Genomic DNA, 11,629 nt, shown 5'->3' with positions numbered 1-11,629 from the left:
GCTCCCTGCACAAAGCATTTTCAAGAAACATCAGCTCCTATAAAGATAAAAGAAAGTGAAGCTTTCCCAAATATATCCCCCAGAGTCTTACAGCTGTGAATAATTGGTTCCCACAACTATGAATAATTGGTTCCTACTTATGGAGAACCATTTTGCTCCGTTACACCCAAATGGAGATGTATTGCTTTGAAGCTCAGGACAATAGTCTGCAGCTAGTTTGGAAAATAGACTGTCCTTTCACTTCCCAGGAAAGCATATCAAGCTCTGTCTGTATCATTAGTGCAACTACAGCTGTATTTAGTGTAACAATTGAGTGTTATCAAAAATTGATCTGAATGAACTTGGAACTCCTGCTATACATCAAGCTTAGTTGGGCCCACCAAACTTCTCACGCCTAGTCTGGTTGTGTCTTTTTAAATCAGGGCTGAGTGACAGCCACACTTTCCACCTCCTCGGGAATTTTATCCAAGTAGTACAGAACCAACCAGGTAGAGGCTTATGTGGATCTAAACCAACTTTATTTGCCAGAGTCAAATGGGGTGGGGGATGGGGATGGGGGTTCCTTAAGCCATTTCCCACCAATGGGACTACAAATGAACAAGCCCTTTGCCCCTTTTACAGACTAGTTCACAACTGCACTATACATTTTAAACAATCCCATTCCACTTTAAGAGCTATGGCCTCCCACAGAGAATTCTGAGAACTGTAGTTTGTTAGGGGAGCGGAGAGTTGTTAGGAGACCGTCAACAAACTACAGCTTCCCAGGATTCTTTGCAGGAAGCCATAACTGAGACCTGGGAGACCAGGGTTCAATGTCCAATCAAGAGTGAAATTCACTGGGTGACCTTGGGCCAGGCGCTGTCTCTCAGCCTAACCTACCACACAGGCTTGTTACGAGGATATGATTTGGAGGGGAATAACAATGTATGCCCCTGTGGGCTTCTTGGAAGAAAGGTGGGGTATTATAAATGTAATCAATAAAAATTGCCAGGGGGATCTGCCAGAGCAAACAAGAACAGAGGCACTGCGTAGGGACAACAAACCATCCGTTTCTGAGGTCCAGTCATTAGGACATCAGAGGCTGGAGAAAATACAATTCCCCAGATTTTTGGGGCATTACAGTTTCATTTAGGGTTTTAGCCTTGATCCCTACCCTGAAACTAGTTAGACACAGAACTCCTCAGGTCAGCTCTGAAAATATTCCTTAGCTCTTGCCAGAGTTTCCCCCCCCTTCTCCTTTAATGACCTAGTATTTTCTCTTCTTTGAGCACTAGATGTTGTATCCAAGGTGAGAAAGCATCATGTTACACACAAGAGGAAAGGTTCCCAATAATTCCAGGGACACCTTTTTAACGTGCTCATTTGAAGTTGTTTCATGGACTCTGTCGCTTAGAGGTCACACTGATGCCATTTCAGAATAATCTTCAGAGAAGCGCCTCTCTCTGAATAAAGCCCCCTCAGATGGCTCTGCTTCCCACCAAGTCCTGCTTACGGTGGAATCCAGCTATGGCCTTGCTCTGTGGTAAGCCCACATTGCCATAGCAACCCAGTATTGCTCCACACCTTCAGAACAGACTACCGTGGCTCGCAAAGCACACTGAGATGAATGAAGCCTGTTTAAAAGAAGGGAAGAGGAGAAGGGCAGGGTATGACACAAGTCAGATTAATGGCTGGAATACAATCAAAAACAAAAGTTAAAATGAAAATGTTAATCATTTAAAAGAGGGCCTTGGTGGAATTGCTTGCTTTATGGCTTAGAATAAAAAATAGAAGCAGGGAAAGAAGTAGAAGTCTCTATAAGAATAATTTAGTGTCTGGTGTAATGAGCTTCCTTTTTCTTTGGTAGTTCACTGTGCTGCCTTATCACTTACCCGGTGATTGACTGAGTCCTCTCCTTGCTTGTTCCTGCTAAGCAGCAATTCACCATCTGGCAGTCATAATTTCTTTTTTATCCTATATTCCTTTGTAATTAGGAAATAAGTTACGTCCCACCCTGCTTGGGAAGGAAGAAACATGTCTGGCATATTATTTACAGATGACACTCTAAGGAGGTGGAGCCATTTTGATAATGATGGGTGGCAGTGCTGTTTTTCTAGAAAAAGAGGTGCCAGAACTCAAAATGAACATCTCCCTTGTTCTCTTAGAATGGCAATGGTGACCACCTGAGAGGTGACAGAACCCACCTGAGAGGTACCGGAACTGAGTTTCTGCAAGTTCTAGCTGAAAAAAGCCCTGATTTGTGGGGAGTTTGAGCCCTGTCCTGAGAACACAATGACCCATACCCTAAAGAAACATACATTCCTATCTGGCTTCTAGGGAAAGTATTTAAATGTGATTTTTATTAACACCTTTGTTGTTGTTTAGTCGTTTAGTCGTGTCCGACTCTTCGTGACCCCATGGACCAGAGCACGCCAGGCACTTCTGTCTTCCACTGCCTCCCGCAGTTTAGTCAGACTCATGTTTGTAGCTTCGAAGACACTATCCAACCATCTCGTCCTCTGTCGTCCCCTTCTCCTTGTGCCCTCCATCTTTCCCAACATCAGGGTCTTTTCCAGGGAGTCTTCTCTTCTCATGAGGTGGCCAAAGTATTGGAGCCTCAGCTTCACGATCTGTCCTTCCAGTGAGCACTCAGGGCTGATTTCCTTAAGAATGGATAGGTTTGATCTTCTTGCAGTCCATGGGACTCTTAAGAGTCTCCTCCAGCACCATAATTCAAAAGCATCAATTCTTCGACGATCAGCCTTCTTTATGGTCCAGCTCTCACTTCCATACATCACTACTGGGAAAACCATAGCTTTTACTATACGGACCTTTGTTGGCAAGGTGATGTCTCTACTTTTTAAGATGCTGTCTAGGTTGGTCATTGCTTTCCTCCCAAGAAGCAGGCGTCTCTTAATTTCGTGGCTGCTGTCACCATCTGCAGTGATCATGGAGCCCAAGAAAGTAAAATCTCTCACTGCCTCCATTTCTTCTCCTTCTATTTGCCAGGAGGTGATGGGACCAGTGGCCATGATCTTCGTTTTTTTGATGTTGAGCTTCAGACCATATTTTGTGCTCTCCTCTTTTACCCTCAATAAAAGGTTCTTTAATTCCTCCTCACTTTCTGCCATCAAGGTTGTGTCATCTGCATATCTGAGGTTGTTGATATTTCTTCCAGCAATCTTAATTCCGGCTAGGGATTCATCCAGCCCAGCCTTTCGCATGATGAATTCTGCATATAAGTTAAATAACCAGGGAGACAATATACAGCCTTGTCGTACTCCTTTCCCAATTTTGAACCAATCAGTTGTTCCATATCCAGTTCTAACTGTAGCTTCTTGTCCCACATAGAGATTTCTCAGGAGACAGATGAGGTGATCAGGCACTCCCATTTCTTTAAGAACTTGCCATAGTTTGCTGTGGTCGACACAGTCAAAGGCTTTTGCATAGTCAATGAAGCAGAAGTAGATGTCTTTCTGGAACTCTCTGGCTTTCTCCATAACCCAGCGCATGTTTGCAATTATTAACACCTAAGTTTTGATTAATTGTTACTGCTTTTTTTGAAAAGGGTGCAGTGTGGTTTTAATCTGTGCTTTTATATGGCATTATATTTTGCTGTTATTCTCTTACACACTGCCATGTGAGGGTGACATTCCATGAAGGGCAGTTTTGAAATAGTTTAATAAATTAATTTATTTCTGCTTATTTAAGACAGTTATACAGGTCACCTTTAGGAGTGAAATTAACACAAAGGATATCTTCTCAAGTGGCCCCCAAAGTTACGAATTGCTGCTACTGCTACTTACTACAAGTATTTAACATTTAATAATAATAAAAAATGCATGCAGCTGAATAAAACATGGAAGCAGAAGAGGGCTATAACTCAGTGGCAGAGGACATCCTTTGCAGGCAACAGGCTTCAGTTTCAAATTCTGGCATCTCCAGGCATGGCAGAAGAAGAACTCTGGAGAGCCACTGCCAGTCAGTTTAGGCAGGGCCAGCCAAAGATATTGGCACCTGAGATGGACCCCAACATGGTGACCCCTTCCCCACGGGGTGAGGAAAGAACTACATCAGGAACAAGGGGGAAAGAAAGTTTGACATTGGGATCTGCTGTCCTAGTGGATCCTGCCACCTGATGCAGCTGCCTCACTTGGCCTCGTGGGTGGGCCAGCCCTGAGTGTAGGCAACACTGTGTTAGATGGCTCAAAGGTCTGACTCAGTCTAATACAGCTTCTTACATTCCTACTAATCATGGTCTCTGCTCCTTGTATGATTGTTATCAGAGGGTTCTTCACACATTATGGGAGATAAAAGCATATTATTAAACATTACTTGTTTATTTATAAGATTTCTTACCTGCCCTTCACCATAATGTCCCAAGGTGGATTACAGTCATAAAATAGACAACAGGAAGAACCGATAAAGGTGTTAGCAATTATGAAACAAGTATAACACCATTTGAAATGGAACAGAACAGTATGAATTTTACCAAAAGAAGTGGGACCCACAAAATAAAAGACATTAACTGTCAACAGGGCTGTCTTAAGCATATGCGGCGCCGGGGTGCAAAGATCCACCCAGCGCACCCCCAAGTTGGCCAATCCCAGGTGTGCAGGAGGGGGGAGCTGGCCGGCCACCTCAGCATCTCACTGGCTCGGTCACCCCTGAACTTGCGGTGCAGAGCTGCCCACAGCAGAGCCGCCTGCCGCGGCGCTCCAACCAACGGGCAGGCACTTCCCCGGACACAACTCTCAGCTCCGGACTCTCGGCCTGGCGCCCCTGAGAGCCCAGTGCCCGGGTGCCCCGCATCCCTAGCACCTATGAGTAAGACGGCCCTGACTGTCAAAGGCCAGCATGTGGTGAAAACTGTACAAGGAAGGTGCAAGATGCAACTGTGTGGGTTGGGGGGAGTTGCACAGTTTAGCAGCTGCCACAGAGAAAGCCCTTTCCTGAGCCATTGTTCCCCACATTTGTGGGGGTGGCGGAATACCAAGAGAGCCCCATTGCAGATCTTAACATCCAAGAAAGCCAGTAGGGATGGAGATGATCTTTCAGACACGTGAATGTGGCAGAACTAACTAGTGGACTCTTGAAGCACATGCAGAACTCATGTTCTACCATATATTCCTCCCCATCTAGAAATACCGATTGATGCACCCTTTCTTCTGTCACCTCTTTTGCTGAAATTTGTCAGTGGCAGCACTCATGCTATGGGATTCCCTTCCCAGAGACATCTATTTGGCTCCTTCGCTTGCTATTTCACCAAGAATTAAAGATCCTTTTTTCAGGTGGCCTTTTCTCCTGCCTAACAACTTTTTTGTGTACATATTTTGAAATCTTGGCAGATGGTTTTTAATTGGTTTTAACTGCTGCAATGTTGCTTTTTGCACACTTTGTATCCCCCCCCCCCCGTGTTTTCAGCATTTCTCACTTGTTCTACCATGAGGTTTTACAGTTTTATTCTTGTTCAATCATATGTTGTCTTGAATATACTGTTGAAAAATGTATCAATAGGTGAAATCAGTGTACTTGCACACATGTTTTCTTCCCTTTTATAGACGTGTAATGTGGAGGTGGAAGAAAGGATTTGAAAAAGGATCAGAGATGAATGGGTTAACTACAGCATGGTTAACTGTGCTGACAGGTATGGCTAAAGCAAAGTAAAAAAAAAAAGAAGTGAGTGAAACTCAAGAAGGAAGATTTTAAAAGAGGTATCCTAAGGGATAAAGATGAGGAGGCCATTGTAGGCATAGAGAACAGTGGCAGAAGACAAAAATCAAAAGTAAAAGCAGGAAGCAAGGGAGGTGGTGGCTAATTAATTCCTGGGCTTATCTTGGGCCCTAAAAGAAGCCAAACTCAGAACACCAGAAGCTCTTCTCTGGATATGTCCTGAATTATAATGCTGTGATTTGTGGCACATATGTAATGCGGCTGAGAATCCATTTATTTGGGGTATGAGCTCAAGAGACTCACATTGAAGTTAAATTTCAGAGGCAATTCTCAACAAGTTAAGAACAAAATTATAAGTGACTTATTGGTAGATATGAGTAAATATTAGGAATGTTGGAAAATTACTATGAGAACAGAAACAGGAGTGGAAATTGCTGGTGTTCCCTTGTTTGTCCCATCTCTGAAATGGAAATCAGTCCAGTGAATACAACTGGCGTTTGTTGCTGCTGTTGCTTCTAGTGTACAAATGATACACAACTACCGGTTTATGTTTACCTCCATTTGCCTTGCATTGGCTTTGCATGGAAATGAATGGGGCGGAATCACATAATGACCCAAGGTATGACATCAGTGTAAATTATGAAATAGATTACGTAAATTACATTATTTTGTCACGGTGGAAAGCGAGATGAATAACATAGCTTCTGAAGTAAGGCCCCTAGTAAATGTAAATGCAAAAGTCTTAACTGTTAAAAGCATACTGTGCATTAGCCTTACATAAAGGAACAGCAACAAGGTCAGGATATCTGCCTGGAGATATTCAGACTATTTTAGAATCAGAAGTGGTCCAAGGTGAAGCAGGCTAGCTCTAAGGCTTTGAAGCTGCTTTAGCACTTGGGAGGACTTTGGTACTTGTTCCCCCCAATCACCACCACTGTTTATACATTTTTGCAACATCCCCCCAATTCTCCATAAATAGAAATTTCCAGGCAGAGAGGAAAGGGGAATACTGAAGAGGAGTATGGTTCTTTGATGGACAACTCTGACACAGAATTACTTCATTAAGACTGCCCTTTTGTTTCAAATCACAGTGCTTTGGGGAGGATGTAGAAAGACTTTGACTTCAGTACAGACTGAGCAGAAAACAAAGTAAGTTTTTTTTCAAAAGCTTCAATTACACTTTTTAAAATTTATCACTCCCTAAACCCTGCGTCTATCCTCCTGAAATTTTGCACAGAACCTACCTAAAGGCACCTCTGTATTGTATGTCCCTACTCATGCAAATTCTGAGAGCTCCCATGCAGAGCTACAATTCCCACAGTTCCTTGGGTAGAACAATTAATAGATAAAATACTTTGAGAAGTGTCGCTGTGTGAGGGGACTTGGAGTCTCCTAATAACTCTCGGCACCCTTAACAAACTACAGTTCCAATGATTCTTTTGTCATGCATGACTGTTAGAGGTAGAATAGCGCTTTGAAGGTTTGGTGCAGTTGTAGCCTAAGAGTGCGGAATAAATTTGTGACCCACCACATTAGGATGTGAGTGTGGTGGGAACAGGGGACAGGCCTTTGTCTGTAGGAGTCCTGCCCTCCATTGCTGCCTACTTTTAGAACGGCAGTAAAAATGTTTGGCTCTGCATATCTTTCAATCGTTTCAGCGATGCTTTGATTTTGCTCCTCCTGGTTCTAAGATATTTTCTGGTCTGTCCTTCATCTGGCTTATTGTTTAAAAATGGCTTTCTTCTTCAAGTATTTCAACTATTTATGTTCAACTTTTCATTGGGGAAAAAACCCACCCAAGTAGTTTACAAGCAAATCAAAAGTAAACACTGTGTAGAAAACAATAAAACTGATAGTGCATCAAAATCCATACAATGGGATTCTATTCTTCAATACCTGCACAAGTTCAACACCTACTAAGGCACCCATCCCTCAATCAGGCTACACCTGCGCACATTCCTCCACTTAAACCCACCCACACCCATAAACACAATTTCCCTCAATGCCTTTAACGTCTTCACTTTTACGCATTGCCTTGAGGGGCTTTGTTAAGACCAAAAGATGGTTTATAAATATTTTTTTTATAAACGAATAAATGCATTTAAAAAACTAAAGCAAGGATGACAAGAAATGTAATACATTTAAGAACACACACACACACCCGTTTTATGCTACCTTCTCTCAGAGAACAAAGCAACTCCCTAGAAATTCATGGCTTTTGTGACAGAAACTGTAAGTAGGTGGCAGGGGAGGGGGAAAAAAGAATTCTAAAGAGGGAAATAGCTTTGTCTTGTCTCTTCAGTTACCGCAGAAAGAAACATTTCAGAGTCGGATCTCTGTTACATGTAGCTCACAAAACCAAAATTCCTGGATAGCTGAAATTTCCTACGTGACCTCTACATCCTGCCATGATCAATGTTAGCCTATCTCGGCATCTGATTATCCAAATGTTTTGGCTCTCCCTAGGGCCGTTTAGTTAAATGAGGCAGCACAGTATTTAAAAATGTACAACAGTGGAAGGAAATGCCAAACTGGTTAAAAAAAGCTAATAAACACCCACTCAACCATCCCACATCATCATCTTCTGCTACACTTCACCTCCAGTCATAACAGTGTGTTTTACGCTTACGCCTACAGCTCCCAGTTGGGGACACCAGCTGTAGCTTGCTTGCGCTCCTCTAAGCCACAAAGCAGAGAGGCCCCGGCACAGCCGCGCAGAGCGCATTCTCCATAGCCCCAAGAACTACGACTGCCAATCTGTGCGGCACGCTGACAGAACGGGGTTCATGCGCCGTGAAGAATAAATGAAATAATTACAAGGCACCCACAGCACGGGAGGATTCCCAACTGTTAAGTCACTGTACAAACGAGCTGTTTGGGGCTCACTGCTTTCCAGCAAGCCTTCAGTGTGTGGGGCAGGGATTATGTTCTTGTTGAAATCTCTGCAGTACAGTAGGGAACCCATAAGGTGTGTGGTGTATGGAGGCTCTAGACCACCCACCAAATCCGCAAGACCATCATATATGATAATTTTGTCATGCATTCTGTTTTCTCTGACAGATATGTGCCATGTCTGAATTTCCCAGAGACATGCACTGACATAGTGTTATCGGTTTTGCATGTCCTATGCATCCTGACTTCCTGCTATGTTTGGAGTGCTTCTGGCTGCTTCGCCATGAAGAGCCCTCATCGCCAGTTGTAGACTTTCCTGTGCTAGCTACTGTTTATTCTCCCTCCCTCCCTCCCTCCCTCCCTCCCTCCCTCCCTCCCTCCCTCAGCACTTCAGTTGTTTATGTTTAAGAGCAGAGTGGTAATGTAAAGGCTTTCCTACTGCTGGTGTGCACTTTTGGTTTATTACAGTTTCTCGAATGATTGCTCTCCAAAGTGGAACTTTGTGGATGTTTCCAGAAACACGGGCTTACCATATATAAATGTCACTGTTAGGAGAGCGGACTAAGGTGACAGATGGAATTGCTTTGCTTTGTGTGCGCTCCCTCTCGTCCACATCTGTTTGGGATATTCGCTGGATGTAAGATTTAAGTGGTAAGCTTACATAAGGAACTGCATCATATGGCATTATTACTAGCTTTTTAATTTTTTATTATCTTGCTGCATTATGGCAGGTAATGTAAAAAAGCATGTGTGGGAGCAGGGCCACAAAGCATAAAAAGAAAGCAGAGACTGAAACGCAAATGGCTAAACTGGGAGAGCCCCACAAAATGCATTTTGCACAAGGCCCTACAACGAAGAATGGCTGCCATTGCTGCATTGGGTGTTAATGGATCATTCAGGCACTCCTGTTGTAAGCCACATCTGAACCAGAAATTTAAAGCACTATTATACCACTTCAACAGTCATGGCTCCCTCCAAAGCCATTTCCGACCTGGGAGGAGAGGGGGTTGCGGGCAGAAATCCCTCCCACATCACGCACGCGGGGGCTGTCCCTTGCCCCCGCATGATCAGGGAATCCCCGGGCGTGTCGGCTACCCGGCCCGCTAATCAGCGGTCCGGGGAGGCGTGGCCTAGCTTATTTAAGGCCAGGCACGCCCGGGGACCGCCCTCTTTGCCCCTTTTCCAGCCAAGCGGTTTTTTCCCATCCCACCCACCCTTTAGGTTTAGCTAGCTTTGACCTTGCTATGGACTTCGGTTGGTTGCCGCATGGGGCCTGGTAGGAATTTTTCCAATTCGGCCCACTTCGAGCCTTTTGGTTTTTTCGCCTACCTCGTAGCAAACGTCACAACATATTTGGTATTGGCGGTTAGGCATTGGCAGGGGTCAATTGTTATGCAAATGAAGGGGGGAAGGAAGCGCCATCACCTTCCCCAAGAGGAAAGGGTAGTCCGGTAGAGGACTCCGGGGGGCGTTGCCTTGTCTGAAACCTAGGGAGGTAAGGGCCTCCGGCACGCCCCAGAGCGGTGACACCCGTGGGATCCTAGTTGGTGTACTTCAACAGGACCCCCACGGTTTGTGGACAACCCTTCCCGGTCCCCATGCCGGGTAGTCGATAGGAGCCAATGCCTAAGGCCAATACCTTCCAATTCTGTAATCAATAAAGCTGTGGCCTTTTTATGCCCATTAACCTTAAATACTGTGTCCAGTGTCTTCTTCATTTCACATGGGGGAGGGGTCTTGCCACGCAATGAATCTTGGGAACTGTAGTTTAGTAAGGGTGTTGAGATTTGTTAGGAGGCCCCTATTCCCCTCACAAAGCTGCAAAGCTGGGTTTCCTGTGAAAAGAGAGTTACTATTGAACCACTGTGAGAGCTATATAGTGTGGATGTGGCCTTAGAAAGGAAGAGAAAGTATTTTCTCTCAGAAGAGGCTGCGTGTTGTCCGGGGCCTTACGCTGAAGCACCTTAAACTTAGGTGATGGAGTGACGGTTGAAGCTGGTTGGAGCAGTGAGGAACAGCAGCGTGCACACAGCACTTGCACACAACGCCACTCGAGAAAGCGCACACACAGACATAGAGGTTGGGTTCTTGCATTGATAATTGTCATACTGTGTCACATAGGTGCCAACTCCCTGGGTAAGCACCCACAAAATTCCCCATGAAGAGGCTGGGCACCCACAAATTTCAGTGCCAGAGACACAGCCCTAGGCACCCATGGTTGCGGGGACAAGTTGGCACTCCTGCTGTGTCATTTTGTAATGGGTGGAGGTACTGTTTAGCCTAGAAGGGGAACTGCTAGTTATAGCCCTCCACAACTTCCCTCCTGAGGAAATAGCAGCTTTAGGAGGGGAGGGGTGTTGGAAAAACAGTTTGAAGAGAAAAGTCAATCCCACTTCCCTGTGCTGTAGTCTCAAACTGGATAGGGAGCTCCTGGAATCCACCCCACCCCCCTCAAAAAAATTAAATGAATCCAAATGTGATCATGCATTTCACATGTTGCCCTTAATCATATCAGATGTAGAAGTGAAGTGTGCCTCTGGGAAAGAAGTGTGCTTCACCCAACACCATCTCTGAACAAAGAAGACAGAAAGCTGTTAGCTAGAGTAACTGGAACGCCAGTCTTTAATGTGGACAAATGCTCTTTTGCCTTTAATGGCTCCCTGGCCCAGGAGTATAGCCTTTTCTGCCCATTGATAAGTACAACCAGTGTGATGTCCAACCTGGACTGGCGGGAGAGAGGAGCCATGCCATGAAGCTCTGTAAGCAACCTTGGAGCAGAAACCACTTCATTTCCTAGCAGAGCATTCCCAAATAAAGGAAGCTGGTCAAGTTTACACGAGTTTAAGTTGCAGTGATGCAGTGATTACCCTATTCCAAACTCCATTTGGGAGCAGTGTACTGCTTGCTGAGGCAACCTGAGCCTGGCAGAAGGAAAGCAAAGCTCTGAAACAGAATTTGACTTATACAACCCTTTTTTACTAGTGTAAATTCCCCCCAAGTTACCAGGTCATGTGCCTGAACTGAAATTGGTTTGGAATAGGTGTAAGTCTCCCACCTCCTGCATGCCCAGCTTTTGGACTTAAGT

General features: G+C 44.7%; 1 long non-coding RNA gene across 1 annotated transcript in view; it reads left to right on the top strand.

Moving 5' to 3' along the window:
* Nucleotides 1-1,499: 1,499 nt before the first annotated feature.
* Nucleotides 1,500-11,629, top strand: part of LOC310757571 — an 18,825-nt gene continuing 8,695 nt past the window's right edge. The window contains exons 1-3 of the long non-coding RNA XR_014545322.1: nt 1,500-1,646; nt 6,744-6,801; nt 9,013-9,195. This is a non-coding gene — a long non-coding RNA (uncharacterized lncRNA). The remainder of the gene's footprint in view (nt 1,647-6,743; nt 6,802-9,012; nt 9,196-11,629) is intronic.

The sequence above is a fragment of the Podarcis filfolensis genome (genome assembly GCF_964270895.1).
Source record: "Podarcis filfolensis genome assembly, chromosome: 2".
In the NCBI taxonomy this organism is placed as follows: domain Eukaryota; kingdom Metazoa; phylum Chordata; class Lepidosauria; order Squamata; family Lacertidae; genus Podarcis; species Podarcis filfolensis.
The sequence above is the reverse complement of the archived record's forward strand: the minus strand, read 5'-3'. Positions and strand labels throughout refer to the sequence as shown.